Below are 20,814 nucleotides of genomic sequence, written 5' to 3' on the forward strand. Positions count from 1 at the left end.
TTCGTGCGAATTTCGACATTCGTGCAAATGACTATGTTTAGTATAAAAATAATTATTACATTTACGTTTTATTCTTGAATGATTTATTGTTAATATGCACTTGTAATGAACATAATCATTCAAGCACAATGTAAACAAGAAGTTGTGATGTGGTACAGCGGTTGGTAGCCTGCCTCCTTTAGGGGAGGTCAGGAGTTCGACCCCCGTTGGCTACATATTAAAAAATACAATTTCATCCATGCTATGAAGTATCCACCCATGACACCTTTTCCATACCGTCTGGGGGGGGGGGGGGGGTTAAAGGGGAGGGGGTTTTACTTGGCCGTGCCCTTGGATCGGTTTCAAAGTTTTCTCCCGGGTAGCGATTGGGGCGGGGTTTATCGTTGCATCGGCATAGTCGAAATGAGAGATGATCGCAACGGGTGGTTTAGTCCTCCACGGATGATCCCAATCGCTGTAAAAAAGCACAATGTAAACAAACATAACCAAAAGTCCAATGTCTATTTAAAGAACTGTTCAGAAACAAATGAATGAATTAAGCGTTAATGAATTGTTTTCTTAGTCATCTTTATAAGGTTTGTGAACCAATTTTTAAGGTTCTTTAATACATTTAAGGTATATGAAATACACAAATATAAGTGAAAAATAAGAGCTTTAACTGTAAAATATAGAAAAGAATATAATGTATTATGATATTTTAATATCATGTGGATTTTGCGTATGGATAATTAATATAAGACGGATGGAGTACTATCTAAATTATGAAGTACGATGAAAGTTTTAAAATATTAAGATACTATAAACGTATTAGAGATTTTTTTACTTTTATTAATATTAGAGTTGTTCTTCGATAATTAATTGTCCTGGCCAGTTGAGTGGACTTACAAGTATCCTGAGCTGCTGTCCATAAATAATTTTGCATTATATGATGAAAGTGATGCCCTTGCTTGGAAAGATTTGGGTGGCTTTTGCCATAATTTTTGAGTTAGCAAAGCTTGGAATACTATTAGGCCAAGAGCAAATATTGTGCCATGGAATGATGTTATTTGGTTCACTCGTTTTTGGTTTGGTTATTGATGTGTGACAAACTTAAGACTCAAGATAAGCTTAGCCAGTGGGAAGTGCAGTGGTGTGTCCTTTCTGTCAGCTTGTCCCTGATAGCCTTGACCACTTATATTTCTGATAGTGTATCCCCCGACAAGATAAATGAAGCTAAGCTAACGGAGATATCACGCCTAACGAGGATAAATGACATAAAAATGGATCACAAGAACACATATGTCAAATACAAACCAAGGGCGGGATATACCCAAATTCAAATAAAGGCGCCCAAATGATAAAAGAAGAATACTACCAAAGAAGAATCCCAATATTCAGAGTCAGTACGGAACCACTTCCGTTATACGAAGCAATGGTAACGAAGGAACACAGTGACGAAGAGATCACGGTTACCAATGGACAAGGACTTCTCCTAAAGTCACAAGATTACCTAAACTGAAGGAGAGAAGTAAGCGGGTTGACCAAATGCGCTTACACTAACATCCAAATGACAAAAGAGGAATGTTGCAGGGTAGCTTTCTTGAGCCAGCAGGAGCTGCAGTCGGCCGAAGGGAAAGTCCGCTTTGTCTCATCAGAAATCGCCTCGAAGACTGAATCTACCTAGAAAGCTGGTGATAGAGCTATTGCCTAACCCTATAAAAAGGAGAACATGATCTCTGGAGAACACATTCACTCTAAGTCATAATTACTCACATACAATACTCTCAATGAGTTACCTTCGTATCTTGGTGGCGTAAAGTACGATACCTTCGTACTACCTTCGTGGAATCGCCAACAATCATACATTCATCACAATATCCTGCTATATCGTCCATTCAACAATCAAATCTCAATATCCTTGTTTCGTTAACAAGGGTTGCCAAGAATTGTACAAACAATTTCAAATGTATTTATCCTTCGTAGGTGTGGTAAAAGGTTATGACTCAGATCAGTATCCAGGTGGCAAGTGACGAATGGAAGAGTATTACTGCTGCTATTATTCCTCATGTGAGAAGTAGAGAGGTTGTTATTATTGTCGCTAAACTCGTGTTTGGAGCTTCGGTCTACATCAGGTGGCAGGAAAGGAATCTTCGACTATTTAAAAAGAGAAAGAGATCTCATGATGTGTTAGCAGATATTATCTTCTCAACGGTACGTTTGAAGTTGATGACTTTGAAGTGGAAGAATACTCTACAAGTGCAAAGTCTTAAAGAGGAATGGCGTTTTAGCTAATGTTGTTTTTTGTCTTTTGGTTTGGTTGTGAGTTTTGCTCTGGTTGTTGTCTTTGAGTTGTTTTCTTAGGCATTTTTTCGAACTCATTGTATTATCCATTATTCTTTATTACTTTATCGGGTATCAATCCTTTACAAAAAAATAAAGAAAAAAATTATTATGGAGTACAACGTTACTATCAAATGATTAAGATCTTATATAGTTGGGTTGGGACCCTATGTTTGGTTACGATCAATTGAAAGTTACGATTTTGTCCTATCTTCTCGTTTTCACTCAAAATAAACAACGAAAAACATTGTTGCAAAACTATAACGCGTTTAAAAGGTGCGGTTTTATCCGTTCTTCTCGTTTTCACTCAAAATAAACATCGAAAAACGTTGTTGCAAAACTATAACGCGTTTGAAATGTGCGTTGTTGTCCGATCTTCTCGTTTTCACTCAAAATAAACAACGAAAAACGTTGTTGCAAAACTATAACGCGTTTGAAAGGTGCGTTTTTGTCCGATCTTCTCGTTTTCACTCAAAATAAACAAAGAAAAACGTTATTGCAAAACTATAACGTGTTTGAAAAACATAAGATGGCCCTACTCATTTTTGGAACCCTAAATAATTATCAGGATACGTTTAGCGACAAACTTATTAAAAATCGAAAGAATATAAATTAATGTTTAAAGTTCAAACGAGTGATGAGGATCCATATAGTGTGGTGATGAGCTCTTTGTAGTAATGATTTGAGGCAATTATAGAGGTGTATTGTTTAATTACGTGAGTATATATATATATATATATATATATATATATATATATATATATATATATATATATATATATATATATATATATATATTTGTATAAAAAAAAAATTGTATAAGGTAGGTTTTACATATGTGATCGATCATTTCTGTACCAAACATGATCAACTATCAGGGTGCAAAATTGTTTAACGTAGTTTTTAAATACGCGAGGATCATTTTTGTACGGAACATGATCAATCATTAGGGTACAAAATTGTGTAACGTCGTTTTTACATATGTGATCGATCATTTTTGTACCGAACATGATCAAGCATCATGATACAAAACGTGTTATCGATCATTGTTGTACTGAACGTGAGTTTTTAAATTTTTTTGTTTATATAGCATCAAAAAATTTAACATATTTATTATTTTATATGTTATAACGACAAAAAATTGATTTATACTTACACATTTATTTGTTTGAACATTTTCAAATAGTTCTTAAACTTATATACATATACAATTGTACATCCTTTGTTCAAATTCTAATTATCCAGTATTTTTTTCAATGTCTCTGAATGGAAAATAACAGAAAATTTAAAATTTACTTTATTATCCACTGTGAAAAAAATTAATGATTAAAATCGATTGAGAAATATGAAGTGTTGATTGGTACACAGAAAGATATATACCTGATATTAAATTTTGAAGTAGTTAACATACTAAACGACTACAAATCCTCGGTGCCTTTTTTTGTATCTTTGTTTCAAGTCTTCATTTTTCGATGAAGGTCTAGTGTTTTATAAAAGTTTCGGTTTTTTTGCCAAAAAAAATTCGTCTTTCTAACGGTCATATGAAAATTTTCTCTTAACCTCGTAGGTTGTGCCTCACCTTTATTTTTTGACTTTACCTTTCCCACCTATCCAAACCACCATATACCACCGTAAACCACCACTGATAAGTCACTATTTTATTCTCATTTAATCCTCCATTCACTCCAGTTACCACCAAACACCACATCCAATTCCAGCGGACACTATTTTATTATTATTATTTTTTTCTCTTTTACCTCTCTATTACACCATCTCAACATCTTTTATTTTTCCCAACAAAATCCAACTCCTTACTGCCTTTAATCTTCTTCCTTCTTTTTTCATTTTCTGACCTTTATTCCCTCTTTGATTTCTACATCTCTTTTCGTTAATTTCATCATGGCATCTGCAGATTCTGCTTTTATGGGGGATACGATTTTCATTGGTAGATTAAATAAATCTGCTCCAAGAGGAGTTCTGCAAAATTGGACCGATTAGGGAAATTCAATCTTGGTCTTTTCGGCGGTTTGCTTTTATTTCTTTCGAGCAACCAACTCATACCACTTTGGCGATTCAAGAGATGAATGGGTCATCTGTTTTTGGCTCTCCTATCTATGTTGGACGGCCTTGTAGACATGGTGGTGGACCTGCTACCCGTGGCGATCTTTCTTGTTCTCCGGGTACTCTTGCACCGAACCGTCATGCTGCCGATGGGTTGGAACATAGTGTTCTTTGTGTCGACTCGTCTATTTTGATGGAAGACAAGTTAAAGAATTTTTTGACTAACTGTAAAGCTAAGGTTTCGAATTTTAGAAGATTGGGGGCGTTTGCAGGGGTGGTTGAGTGTTTTGATTTAGCTTCATATTCAAATGTTCTTGCTAAGGGTCGTGATTCTGGCTTCGATTTGGTGGTTCCGTTCTATCCAAAGGCTGATGCCTTTTTCAGGTACGTTTGGGTAGAGTTAAGGGGTTTTCCGGCGAAGTTTGTTAACTTTGATAATATTAAAGGTATTGCTATTAGGGTTGGTTCGGTGGTGAAAGTGGCGAATTCTTCGCCTGATTTGTTAGGTTATGGTTATGTTTTTGTGTTTGTTGAAACTACTCAGGTTAAACACATTCACGAGCTAGTTTCTGTTTCTTTGATTGCCGACACTTTGGTTAACGCTCACATTTGGGTCAACGAAGTTTCTGATGTGTCGATCGTTAAAAGAATTCAGGCGGCTTGTGTCTCGGCTGATTTTGTACAAGTCGTGAATAATTCGGTTGTGAAGGAATTGATGACAGGAGGGGGTAATCTTGATGCGGGGGGTCATAAAGGTGTTCCTATTAACAGTGGGTAGGTTTTGGGTGAAGGTATTGGGGAAGGAGGTTTTGTTGGTAGTGAGGACGATGTTGGATTTAGCTCTCCGGTTGTTACGGGTAATAAGAGAGGTTTTGATAATTCTAATGTTGTTAAGTTGGGTTCTAGAATTGTTACACCTTCTTCGGTTACATTCTCTTTAGATTAGGTTCAAGCAACGTTAGATTCTCATGGTTTTCGAAAACGTAAACGGGCTCGTTGTTCAGGTTCATGTTCAAGTGATAGGGGTGGGGGTTTAGGGCGTCTTAAAAAGGTGAATGGGAAGAGTGTTTCGGGCCTTGCTCCGGTACGTGTAGGTTTTGAAGTTGGACAGTCGAGCAACAAGATGGACGGGTTGGAAACGGGTCGTGTGGATCGTTTGTTTGTTAAGGATTCTGGTGGGCCCGAGATGGTTAATGGGCCTAATGTTGGGCCTGGTTGTGAGCCCGGTTTGGGGCCATATTCGGGTGTCGGGTCGGGTGAGGGTGGTGGGTCGGGTAGAACGTATAGTTTTTTTGAAGAGGCGTTAAAAGGTATTGAAGGCTTGGTTAGGATGGAAGGTAAGTTGAATGGGTCGAAGACGCTTCCGAAGCTTAAAGAGGGTTCAAGGGCTCGGCTAAATAAAGGTAAAGGGGTGGTTGTTCGAAGGTCTAAGTTTGATGGTTAAGTTTTTTTTTCGTTCAATAATTTGTTAGTTTCTTTGAGCTTTTGTTCTTTTTGTTTTTTATGTGAGGGTTTGTAGAGGTTTTTGAGTTGTTTGGCCTCGGTGCCTTTGTTTGTATCCTTTTTCCGAGTCTTCATTTGTTTGATGAAGGTCTCGTGTTTTATAAAAGTTTCGGTATTTTTGCCCAAAAAAAAAAAAAAACGACTACAAATTGCACACTCACGCTCGTAGCACTAATATATTCTTATGAATTATATGTATTTGCAAGACTCATTCGAAAAAGTGATACACGCAGGTATATCCAAGAACAAACAATGTTGATAGAAAAGGTCTATCTAATCATTTTTTGGATAGGACAACACTAAATTTAACATCTTTCGTTCTATACATCTTCGAATAACCACCAAACTGGCATCAACTGAATACTGAAGCTACAATTCTCCTTTATTGTATGGCTGTAATTTCCTTTTGTAAATCATAGAACATTTGCATCGTAACATTAGGTAATATATTAGGCTATCTTTCACGTCCGGATCAAGGCCCATTATGTACTATGTAAATATTCCAACATATATTAATAATACTCTTTTGCTTTTAAAAAACACTAAATTTAACTACATGACTTCACTCTTTTTTTAGAATTTGTAGTTTTTTTTGAAGGTGAACAACCCTTAAATTATAATATAATTAGTTTTGAAAGAAAAAAAAATCAGACCTCAATGAATTTTGATTCTAGATTCGCCCTTAAAATGGAATATATAAAATTGTGGTCACACAAACATTCGATCCTTTCCACACAAATCTGGCAAATACAATAACAAAAAAAATACTTCCAATGAAACTCAATTCAAACCACATATTTTTGCAAAGAAATCCACCTTATTTTTGGGCGGTTTATCAAGATATACAAAACCTCCAATAATTTACAATATTATGCAAAAGTATGGCACCATTCAAGGTCTATCTTGGAAACAAGATAGATCATTTGCTTGCATAAAATTCGATACCATTGAACAAGCTTCCAAGGTCATTCAAACGATGAATTGTAAAATCATCAACGAAAGGTCTCTATTTGTTAGTTATGCCAAAAACGAATTAAACCCAAAAGCAACAACAAATGCATTCGTTTACAACTCCAAACCACCACCTGCTGCTTCTAAGTCTTGTGTTAATCTCTATATAAACCAAGAAACAAGTGTTAGATTACACTTGACAACTTTAATCGTAGATAAAACTCCTATTAAAGCACACAAACTCTTTAAATGGCTCAAGAGCCGTTTCATCTTCATCAATTCCATTTCTGCTTGGGGCCCATACGGTTACATAGTCGAATGTAAAGATGAGGATAGCTTCAAAAGAATGACTATGGGTCCTACGCTGAGTGATTTGGAATTTTTAGAGGTAATCCCTATGGTGCATATGAAACTCAAATCTCAAGAATCACAAAGCTAGCTATTAAAGGTATTCCATTTGATTGTTGTTCATCTAATTGTACAATTGAAGTAGCTAATTCGTTTGGTAGAGTTATGCACATCGACAGCCTATCACATAATCTTAAACAACCTGATGTGATGATGCATTGATCGAATACAACGAACCTGGGTAAATTCATGAATTCGTCAACGCTAATGTTGCTAATGTGTCTATTTGTAATCTGTGGGTTGAAGAAGTTATTGAAGAAGATTTTATTGAAACAGTGGGTGATAATATTATTGATGAATTCAACGAAGTTTTACATGCCTCGGTCAAATCATCCACTGACCAAAAAACCCAGAACCAAAATCGTTGCCCGACACTGGAACTTAATACTCAGATGCCGGAATACCAACCGGAAAAGGGTGAGGTTTACGTTTTCGATGACAATTTGAATTTCATGACCCCACAAAAATTAAACGGTCCTAATGTTTTATCTAGTCCAAAAGTATTTCACTATTCTATGGACAAAGTCTCCTCTGCTGTTAAGATATAAAAGGAGAAAAGGGCTGCTACCAAATTGTCTGCTAAAGACATTAAAAGGTCCCTTTTTAAGTCTAAAAGCAATCAGGTCGTACTAGATGACAGGGACATAGGGGATAGGTCAACTTCTGCCCAACCCGTAAACCAAGGTGTGACTTTTTTTTGGACCCAAATGACTATCCTAACCTTAATGAAGTTGCAACAAAAACCCATACCTCTTTGTTACCAATTGCTATAAACCTGCTTTTAACACCCCAGATTTTTTTTTAAATACAGCGGAAGACAAATTTATCAGATACATTATATATATATATATATATATATATATATATATATATATATATATATATATATATATATATATATATATATATATATATATATATATATATATATATATATATATATATATATATATATATATATATATATATATATATATATATAGTGGACCAATCCATGGATAAGCACTAAATGGGGCACAAACTGAATAAGTAAAATTTCAAAAAAAAATTTAAAAAAAAAACGATCCTTTAATATGCAAATAGAAGAAAACGAAAAAAATTTTGAACAAAATCGTTCGAAAATCGATGATGAATGGTAAACATTGATGATGAATGGTAAAAATTGATGATGAATGGTAAAATTAACCATTCATCTGGTTAATTTATCATTCATTTTTGTTCGCGATGAATGATAAAATTAATCAATACTAAAAAAAAGCAGATGAATGATTAATTTAACTATTCATCTGTTTTTGATGAATGATAAAAAAACAGATGAATGGTTAATTTAACCATTCATCTGGTTTTTTTAGCATTGATTAATTTTATCATTAATCGTAAACAAGATTAATGATAAATTAACTCGATGAATGGTTAATTTTACCATTCATCATTAATTTTTGAAAGATTTTGAACTTTTTTTTATGAAAAAAATTGATTAGAGGTGCATTTTAATGCAGATTTATGAATGTAAAAAAAAAATTTTATTTTGCTTATCCGGTTTGTACTCCTTTTAAGCTTATCCATGGATCGTGCCCCTATATATATATATATATATATATATATATATATATATATATATATATATATATATATATATATATATATCCACTTAATAATAAACGTGTTAATAAATAAATGAGCGGGTGTTATATTAAAACATTAATAAAGCTTTAATAGAAAAGACGTGACATCCGAGTTCTGACTAGTCAAACATATCTCCCAACAATCAGTCTCCCTGGAATCTATCAAGTATGCAACAGTCAACCTGCGTGGAAGAGGAGGGGGTTAACACGAAGCTAAGTGAGTGCAACTAACTACATGTAATAGCATACAGAAACTTTCATACTAATTATTTCACATAGTCTAACACATAATCATCACCCAAGTACAGTCTACAGAGACTCCGGCGGTCCGACCAAACCATTAACCACCAGGTGATCGGGCTGGGTTTTACCGAAAGTTCCTCCTAAATACCGTGTTGCATAAATCAGTCACACGAGACGAATGCGTCATTCAAACATATACCACACGGATGCAAATTAGGCTACCACATGAGGAACACAACCCGCAGGTTGATCTCTCCTATCAAAATTAGGCTACCACAGGATAGGGACGCACTAGGCCCCATCAACAAACATCAACTAACATAGAATCATCACAGTAATAGCTAACAGTAGTAGCATGTTAATTCAAACAAGCATGGCAATCATAGGATAACAAGCTACAATATACTATTAATCTCCAGTTAGTCGCACTCACCGATACAGGCATCACTCGGTAGTCTAATGTCACCGAGTCTTCTCCTCTTGTGTATCACCTGAAAACAATACTCACAAGTTAGTAATTATATTCCAAATACTAACAATATCACAATCACAATGTATATGTATATGTATATATATATATATACATACATACATACAAACACACACACATATATACACATATATGCACACACACACACACATACACACACACACATGTATACACTTATATATATATATATATATATATATATATATATATATATATATATATATATATATATATATATATATATACTCAATCATAACTTTAAACCAAGTCATAACATATTATATTCATCATTTGATAAGTCTACAACCTAATTTCATTCAATAACATCATACAAGTACATGCAAAACGAGACATACTGAAACAACCCCAATCCGATAAACCAAAAATGGAGTACATTTTTTTTTAAGTTAGGTCCCAATAGCATCCAAGTACACAACCATTTCAAAATAGTTTCCGTATACAATTTATCATAATAACACGTTAACGTTTTATCTCGACTCTTGGTTTACAATTGACATCATACATCCTTACGAGAATGTATTTCACATACAAGGTTTGACTCGACATAACCAAACAATACGACCTCGAAACATTTATTCAACACCACGGTTAAGACACAATAGCCCAACCCGATACCAAGAGCATAATCCCAAAGATCTACCAAATCCTCAATCCACATCCATATTCGAAAGCTACCCCATCGAGCCCAAGCGCTCCAACGCATCTAGTCTAACGACTAACTAGCTTCACTATCACAATACCTGTAAAAAGGTAAACAACGAGAGGGGTAAGCTTGAAGCTTAGTGAATGCAATAATTATACATATACATATATAATATACCTACTTGCAATCACTTACACACATACCGCATACACGCTAGCAATTTAATTAGCATACCATCGCAAAGTATAACGCTAAAATCTACAATACGCAAGTTAGCACAAACGATAGCATATAATCCGAACAATATAATATGCTACACTACAACACATAACCATGGTTAACCAATTGCACAAGGAATGGTACTCAAATTTCCCATCGGTGTTCATAACAACCGTTAGTGTACTTAGCACATCGTACACTAACCCTATGGGTGGCATGTTAACACATCGATACTTCACCCCGGGTGGTGTCTTAACACGTTGACACTTCACCCCGAGTGGTGTATTAACACGTCGACACTTCACTCGTCATTTCTTGGAGTGGCATCTTAACACGTCGATACTTCACTCTGAGTGGTGTCTTGACACGTCGACACTTCACTCTTCATATTACTTGGGATGGCATCTTAACACGTCGATACTTCACCCCGAGTGGTGTCTTAACACGTCGACACTTCACTCGTCATGTGAGACGTGGTGTCTTAACACGTCGTCACTTCACATCTCACGCTACCCAAATAAATACATTATATACGTACACGCATAATTATTCCACTCACCTCGGAATGCCCGCACAAGTCATGTATAACATGATCTCCGTCCTCAAATCCAAGAAAGTAACCACCTATATCACACATAGGCACAATATACACATAAATATACATTCTCTAAAATAGAATCCGACACAAACATCCCTTAGTCGAGGGATCACGCCTTGCTCGCCATAACCCGCCTATTTAACACCTAAAGTGCAAAGTACACCTTTTTATACTTTTAACAACACCCGAAGGTCCATAACTAATGAGACTAGTTCCCGCGTTCCCGAAACACCAAAATACAAAAACTTAGCCTTTAAACGCATACTATCTCGTATATTACACAAAAACCCGTTTCATAGTTGACTAAGTTTGACTTTATGGTCAAAATACTAAATTTTAACCCGAAATCATTTCCAACGATTACTTTCATTCAAAAACTTCATTTAACACTTAACGAAAGTGTTTAACATCCCTTTGACCAAAACTAGTGTCATCATCAAGTTTGACCGAATTCAATTTACTCATTTTGACCAAAGTCATAAAAATGCCCAAACTTACCAATAATCACTAACACAAGTGAAAATGGCCCTAATACACGAATTAAACCAAATCACAAGTGTTAAACACTTAACTTACCCAATTTGACACATAAACCCTAATTTTGACCCATTTCAAAATTAGTCAACCCAAATACACCCAAAAGGGTTCCAACACTTCCAAAATTACTAAACTAAGTGATTATACCCAAAACCAAAGCCTAATCGTGGCCAAAACGTCAATCAACCCAAAACTCGCCATGTATCAAAAATAACTAGTTTCCATAAACCCACTTCATCATCTAAATGTATTTTACAACTAAAAAGCTCAAAACCCTAACTTGAATATCAAATCACAAAGATGAATTTCGGAGTTAGAACTTACCATGACAACCACAGCGTAGCCGTGAACGAGGAGAACAACTTTAACTCTTGTGACCCGACCCAAAACACTCTTTTTCTTCCCCGATTCGAGCTTTTTCTCTCTAAACCCTTTACTCTCTCTCTAGGGTTTGGTGTGTGAGTGGGAGGGAAAGAGAATGAAGAAAATGAGGTTCCGATAAGATTGGGATCAGTTTTATGGCCAAAAACCCGTCCACATGTGAAATACCAACTTTGCCCTTCATTTAACTCATTAAAAGGCTGAACAACACCAGATCGTGCCTATTGTCGCGCCGCGGAGTAAACCCTCCGCGCCGTGGACCAAAGGGTGATTTTAGATCACATTTTCAAGCTTTCTGACCCTCAAACTATGCATTTGTCGCACAGTGGCCATTCTGGTCGCGTCGTGACAATGGCCTATTTCATCCGAACTTCAACAACCTGGTTTGGCCATACCTTTTTGACCGTAACTCCGTTTTCGATGAATCAAATATCGTTGGAAACGTAATAAGATTTCCTATCTAATGGTAAGGTTTTGAAATATTAACTCAAACATTATTTAGGGTCGAAAAGGTACGTACACACCTTGTAACTCAAACAACGTCCAGTTTCTTCGACATTCGAACAAGCAACACGTACATGCTTGGTACCCTTCATACACGCTTCGTACAATCATCTTTATACAATTATACAACCAAGTATGAACATTCTAAAGATCAATTACGTACCTCGGACATGTATGAAGAAAAATGGGATGTTACAACTCTCCCCCACTTATATCGATCACGTCCTCGTGATCCTAGTCACTTAACCAATCCGAACCTACACTCTATAGTCCTCCGACACACATCCAAACTCGATGTCCGCAACAATTCCAATAAAAATTTGCATTAATCCGAAGTTTTCACCACACGCTAATAATCACTAGCGTGCATTACCGCAACAAGCGATATTTCACGCGCTATACGTTCAAACTGCCCCCGTTAAAACTCTGTACTTTAACAGTCTATAACGCACCACTCAACCGATCAATCGAGTATGTTCTCTATTTCAAGAACCAACTTCCCTCGTCTCCGCAACCGGATTATTCCTCCAACGAAGAAATTTCGGTATCACCAAAATAATCACTCTAGGGAACACAAACTTTCCCATCGATCGATCCGCACACGACCACCAGTCTCTGGATTAATCCAGGACGACAATAATACACCACGAACTAGGCAAAACATCAACAATCGACACAGGGTTTCTCCCTTAAACCCTATAACACATCATACACTACGGCTTCCTAGTAATAGCATGGAAACTATTCGTGTACTAGAATCCCGTCAACAGCGAATTATCATCATAACAATTCGCGATTTGCCACACTACCCACAAATATATTCACCTATGCAGGGTGAATACTCCTTCCTAAACTGTCCGTTAAAGATGGCCTCGACATTTAAATAAACTAACAGGTCACATCACTAGGGTACACACCCTTGCAAACAACAACATCCGCGTGTCTCGACGTGAGACAATCAGAACTGGCGCTCCCTGTAGTGACCCGAACTTTTCCATGTTTATATATATATTAAATGAAATTGTTATGATTAAGTGTTTCCAACATGTTAAGAAATCAAACTTGTTAAGACTTGATTAATTGAAATAGGTTTCATATAGACAATTGACCACCCAAGTTGACCGGTGATTCACGAACGTTAAAACTTGTAAAAACTATATGATGACATATATATGCTTATATATATAGTTAACATGATATTATGATAAGTAAACATATCATTAAGTATATTAATAATGAACTACATATGTAAAAACAAGACTACTAACTTAATGATTTTGAAACGAGACATATATGTAACGATTATCGTTGTAATGACATTTAAATGTATATATCATATTAAGATATATTAATATATCATAATATCATGATAATATAATAATTTAAAATCTCATTTGATATTATAAACTTTGGGTTAACAACATTTAACAAGATCGTTAACCTAAAGGTCTCAAAACAACACTTACATGTAACGACTAACGATGACTTAACGACTCAGTTAAAATGTATATACATGTAGTGTTTTAATATGTATTCATACACTTTTAAAAGACTTCAAGACACTTATCAAAATACTTCTACTTAACAAAAATGCTTACAATTACATCCTCGTTCAGTTTATCAACAATTCTACTCGTATGCACCTTTATTCGTACTCGTACAATACACAGCTTTTAGATGTATGTACTATTGGTATATACACTCCAATGATCAGCTCTTAGCAGCTCATGTGAGTCACCTAACACATGTGGGAACCATTATTTGGAAACTAGCATGAAATATCTCATAAAATTACAAAAATATGAGTAATCATTCATGACTTATTTACATGAAAACAAAATTACATATCCTTTATATCTAATCCATACACCAACGACCAAAAACACCTACAAACACTTTAATTCTTCAATTTTCTTCATCTAATTGATCTCTCTCAAGTTCTAACTTCAAGTTCTAAGTGTTCTTCATAAATTCTACAAGTTCTAGTTACATAAAATCAAGAATACTTTCAAGTTTGCTAGCTCACTTCCAATCTTGTAAGGTGATCATCCAACCTCAAGAAATCTTTGTTTCTTACAGTAGGTTATCATTCTAATACAAGGTAATAATCATATTCAAACTTTGGTTCAATTTCTATAACTATAACAATCTTATTTCAAGTGATGATCTTACTTGAACTTGTTTTCGTGTCATGATTCTGCTTCAAGAACTTCGAGCCATCCAAGGATCCGTTGAAGCTAGATCCATTTTTATTTTTTCCAGTAGGTTTATCCAAGGAACTTAAGGTAGTAATGATGTTCATAACATCATTCGATTCATACATAAAAAGCTATCATATTCGAAGTGGTAAACTAGTAATCACTAGAACATAGTTTAGTTAATTCTAAACTTGTTCGCAAATAAAGTTAAACCTTCTAACTACAATTTTAAAATCAACTATACACATGATCTATATCTATATGATATGCTAACTTAATGATTTAAAACCCGGAAACACGATAAACACCATAAAACCGGATTTACGCCGTCGTAGTTACAACCGGGGGCTGTTTTGGTTTGGATAATTAAAAACTATGAAAAACTTTGATTTAAAAGCTATACTTCTGAGAAAATGATTTTTCTTATGAACATGAAACCATATCCAAAAATCATGGTTAAACTCAAAGTGAAAGTATGTTTTTCAAAACAGTCATCAAGATGTCGTTCTTTCGACGGAAATGACTACCTCTTTCAAAAATGACTTGTAACTTTTATTTCTGACTATAAACCTATACCTTTTCTGTTTAGTTTCATAAAGTCAAGTTCAATACAAAACCGTGGCCGCTTAAATCACTCAAAACGGATTAGAAACGAAGAAATGGCTAGCAAAACAAAATTGGTAAAAACTACTCATTTTAGCTACGTGAAAATTGGTAACAAATCTATTCCAACCATAACTTAATCAACTTGTATTGTATATTATGTAATCTTGAGATACCATAGACACGTATACAATGTTTCGACCTATCATGTCGACACATCTATATATATTTCGGAACAACCATAGACACTCTATATGTGAATGTTGGAGTTAGCTATACAGGGTTGAGGTTGATTCCAAAATATATATAGTTTGAGTTGTGATCAATACTGAGATATGTATACACTGGGTCGTGGATTGATTCAAGATAATATATATCGATTTATTTCTGTACATCTAACTGTGAACAACTAGTTGTAGGTTACTAACGAAGACAGCTGACTTAATAAACTTAAAACATCAAAATGTATTAAAAATGTTGTAAATATATTTTAAACATACTTTGATATATATGTACATATTTGTTACAGGTTCGTGAATCGACCAGTGGCCAAGTCTTACTTCCCGACGAAGTAAAAAATCTGTGAAAGTGAGTTATAGTCCCACTTTTAAAATCTAATATTTTTGGGATGAGAATACATGCAGGTTTTATAAATGATTTACAAAATAGACACAAGTACGTGAAACTACATTCTATGGTTGAATTATCGAAATCGAATATGCCCCTTTTTATTAAGTCTGGTAATCTAAGAATTAGGGAACAGACACCATAATTGACGCGAATCCTAAAGATAGATCTATTGGGCCTAACAAACCCCATCCAAAGTACCGCATGCTTTAGTACTTCGAAATTTATATCATATCCGAAGGGTGTCCCGGAATGATGGGGATATTCTAATATACGCATCTTGTTAATGTCGGTTACCAGGTGTTACACCATATGAATGATTTTTATCTCTATGTATGGGATGTATATTGAAATATGAAATCTTGTGGTCTATTGTTACGATTTGATATATATAGGTTAAACCTATAATTCACCAACATTTTTGTTGACGTTTTAAGCATGTTTATTCTCAGGTGATTATTAAGAGCTTCCGCTATCGCATACATAAATAAGGACAAGATTTGGTGTCCATGCTTGTATGATATTGTGTAAAAACTGCATTCTAGAAACTTATTTCGTTGTAACATATTTGTATTGTAAACCATTATGTAATAGTCGTGTGTAAACAAAATATTTTAGATTATCATTATTTGATAATCTACGTAAAGCTTTTTAAACCTTTATTGATGAAATAAAGGTTATGGTTTATTTTAAAATGAATGCAGTCTTTGAAAAAACGTCTCATATAGAGGTCAAAACCTCGCAACGAAATCAATTAATATGGAACGTTTTTAATCAATAAGAACGGGACATTTCATTTGGTATCCGAGCGTTGGTCTTAGAGAATCAGAAAATTTGCATTAGTGTGTCTTATCAAGTTTGTTAGGATGCATTAGTGAGTCTGGACTTCGACCGTATTTTCTTTAAAAATGATTGCTTAACATTTTTGTTGGAAACTATATATTATTAACATGTAAATATTATGTGATATATTAATCTCTTAACGTGTTTGATATTATGTGATAGATGTCTACCTCTAGAACAAGTCCCATTGACTCACCTAATAATAATGAAGAGTCAAATGTAAATTGGAATGATTCGTGGACTGATTCACAAGTTCCCGAAGAGGAACCGGAAGAAGAATCGGAACCGAAAGAAGAATCGGAACCGAAAGAAGAAATAGAACCAGTGGGGGAAATAATAAAACGGTTAAGTAGAAGAAAATCCTCAACCAACCGACCAAAGTTAATTATGGTCAATGGTGTTTCTGCCAAGGAAGCAAAGTATTGGGAGGATTACCAATTCTCCGATGAATCGGATCCTGACAAGGATTCCGATGATGTTATAGAAATTACCCCAACACAATTTAATAAGGCAAAAGAGAACAATAAGGGAAAGGGCATAAAAATAGAGAAATTTAATTCCAAACCCGATGAACTTTATATGTATCGTCAACACCCGTATTTCTTAAGTTGTGACAAAAACCCGGGAACCTCTAAACCACTAGGTTTTTCTAAACCAATGTGGAAAACGACGGCTCGTATTAGGGGAACATCATATATCCCTAGAAACTTGGCAAAACGAACCAAAACTGAAGAAGAAGAAACGAGCGAGTCAGAATAAGATAGTTGTATTCGTGTGGTGTAATATATGTAATATAGTGTGCTTATGCTTTATGATATATGTAAAAATTGCTTGTATTAATAAGTATTTTTTTATGAATCTAACTCTTGTCTATTTTACAGTATAAAAACACAAAATGGATAGACAACCCAATATTTTAAGAGACCTACCCGGAGACATGATTGATGAAATCTTGTCTAGAGTCGGTCAGAATTCCTCGGCACAACTATTTAATGCGAGATCAGTTTGTAAGACATTCGAAGAACGTTCCAAGAATGCCTTGGTTTATAAAAGGCTTTCGTTCGAAAGATGGGGGATATCACATTGGGAAATCCATAAGTTACGATGTGTTTATTTTGACGTATATATTGCGGGGAACCCAAATGCTATTTTACGCAATGGGTTAAGAAATTATTTTGACTCAATATATCCGAATATAGGACTTCGTGATTTAGAAAAAGCGGCTAACATGCAACATAAAGAAGCATGTTATGCTTACGGGTTAGTAATGTTCGCTTCTCACCAAAGTGAGAACAAGAACATCGGGCTACAACTATTAAACAAAACGTTCCCACAAGTGACGGAGTCGGTAATTCGGGTAAGAAATGAGCTTTTTAGGTTATTACGAGACTGTTGGTCATTACGAAACCCTCGTCCTTTTGACGACATTACAACATGATGCCTAGCTAATGGTCATAACGGTTATTTTCCACAAGACCAAGGATGGGAAGTTATCTTAGTAAAACCAGAATGCATGACTTGTTTCTGGACTTATGAATTACGTGTCTTTATTTCCTTTGTTGAACAACTTGCGTATTAACTAGATTTATCTTCAAAACTGTCCTGTATCATAGTGTACTATATTTCATGTTATATGTAATATAGCGAAGTTGTAAGTTTGAAGAATATTTGTATGTGATATGTTATTATAATCAGTTTTTCATATGGAATTGTAGTAGTTGAATTGTATATTAGCTACTAAGTATGAACTTAACGGGTAGGTAGTACCCGAATTTAAACTTATAAAACGCTAATATGAAGAAAAAGCTTTTATAAATGAGTTCATATTATGCTACGAGATACTATTGACTACTCTTAATATTCTGTATGATTAAATTGTTTCATTTGACTATTTTGAAGGAAATGGCACCGACTACTCGACACACCTTGAATATGAGCGAAGAGGAATTTCGTACCTTTCTTGCTTCAAACATAGCCGCAGTACAGGCCGCGCTACATACCAACAATAACTCTGAATCTAGCAATACAGCTAACGGCGCAAGAAATCGTGTAGGATGCCCCTACAAGGAATTCACTACCTCCAAACCTTCAGAATTTAATGGGACCGAAGGACCAATCGGATTGAAATGGTGGACCGAGAAAGTTGAATCAGTGTTTGCCATAAGTAAGTGTGCTGAAGTAGACAAAGTGAAGTACGCTACGCATACCCTCACAAGTAGTGCGTTAACATGGTGGAATACCTATCTAGAGCAAGTGGGACAAGATGTTGCTTACGCGCTACCATGGTCAGCATTCAAGCACTTGATGAACGAGAAGTACCGTCCCAGAACCGAGGTCAATAAGCTCAAGTCAGAACTTAGAGGGTTACGAACACAGGGATTCGATATTACTTCGTACGAAAGACGATTCACAGAATTGTGCCTATTGTGTCCGAGAGCGTTCGAAGATGAGGAAGAGAAGATCGACGCATTTGTGAAAGGGTTACCGGAGAGAATCCAAGAAGATATAAGTTCACACGAGCCTGCCTCCATACAAAAGGCATGTAGAATGGCTCACAAACTAGTGAACTAGATTGAGGGATGAATTAAAGAACAGGTGGCCGAAGAGGCCAACGTAAAGCTAGTCAAAAGAAAGTGGGAGGAAAACGGTGATAAGAGTCACCAAAACAACAACAACTATCCCAACAATCGCAACATCAATCGCAACTACAACAAACGGCAAAACAACAACAACAACAACAACAACTACAACAATCATCCCAACAATAATAACAACCGCAGCAACAACAACAATCAGAAGCAGCTATGCCAAAGGTGTGAAAAGTATCACTCGGGGTTCTGCACCAAATTTTGCAACAAGTGTAAAAGAAATGCTCATAGCGCGGCGAAGTGTGAGGTCTACGGACCAGGGGTTAACAGAACGAAAGGAACAAATGGTGTCGGAACGAGTAATGGCGGAGCAAGTAGTGTCGGAGCAAGTTATGCCAATGTAGTTTGTTATAAATGTGGAAAACCGGGCCACATTATTAGAAATTTCCCGAACCAGGAGAATATGAATGGACAAGGCCGTGGAAGAGTTTTCAATATTAATGCAGCAGAGGCACAGGAAGACCCGGAGCTTGTTACGGGTACGTTTCTTATTGACAATAAATCTGCTTACGTTTTATTTGATTCGGGTGCGGATAGAAGCTATATGAGTAGAAATTTTTGTGCTAAATTAAGTTGTCTATTGACGCCTTTGGATAGTAAATTTTTACTCGAATTAGCAAATGGTAAATTAATTTCAGCAGATAATATATGTCGGAATCGAGAAATTAAACTGGTTAGCGAAACATTTAAGATTGACTTGATACCAGTAGAGTTAGGGAGTTTTGATGTGATAATCGGTATGGATTGGTTGAAAGAAGTGAAAGCAGAGATCATTTGTTACAAAAATGCAATTCGCATTATACGAGAAAAAGGAAAACACTTAATGGTGTACGGAGAAAAGGGAAACACGAAGCTACATCTTATTAGTAATTTGAAGGCACAAAAACTAATAAGAAAAGGTTGCTATGTTGTTCTAGCACACATCGAGAAAGTACAAACTGAAGAAAAGAGCATCAATGATGTTCCCATCGCAAAAGAATTTCCCGATGTATTTCCGAAAGAATTACCGGGATTACCCCCACATCGATCCGTTGAATTTCAAATAGATCTTGTACCAGGAGCTGCACCAATAGCTCATGCTCCTTACAGATTCGCACCCAGCGATATGAAAGAACTGCAAAGCCAATTACAAGAACTTTTAAAGCGTGGTTTCATTCGACCAAGCACAACACCGTGGGGAGCTCCTGTTTTGTTTATCAAGAAGAAAGATGGTACATTCAGGTTGTGTATCGACTACCGAGAGTTGAACAAACTTACCGTCAAGAACCGCTACCACTACCGAGAATCGATGACTTATTTGATCAACTACAAGGCTCGTCTGTTTATTCAAAGATTGACTTACGTTCTGGGTATCATCAAATGCGGGTGAAAGAAGATGATATTCCAAAGACT

Source organism: Rutidosis leptorrhynchoides, chromosome 9 (genome assembly GCF_046630445.1).
Source record: "Rutidosis leptorrhynchoides isolate AG116_Rl617_1_P2 chromosome 9, CSIRO_AGI_Rlap_v1, whole genome shotgun sequence".
In the NCBI taxonomy this organism is placed as follows: Eukaryota; Viridiplantae; Streptophyta; class Magnoliopsida; order Asterales; family Asteraceae; genus Rutidosis; species Rutidosis leptorrhynchoides.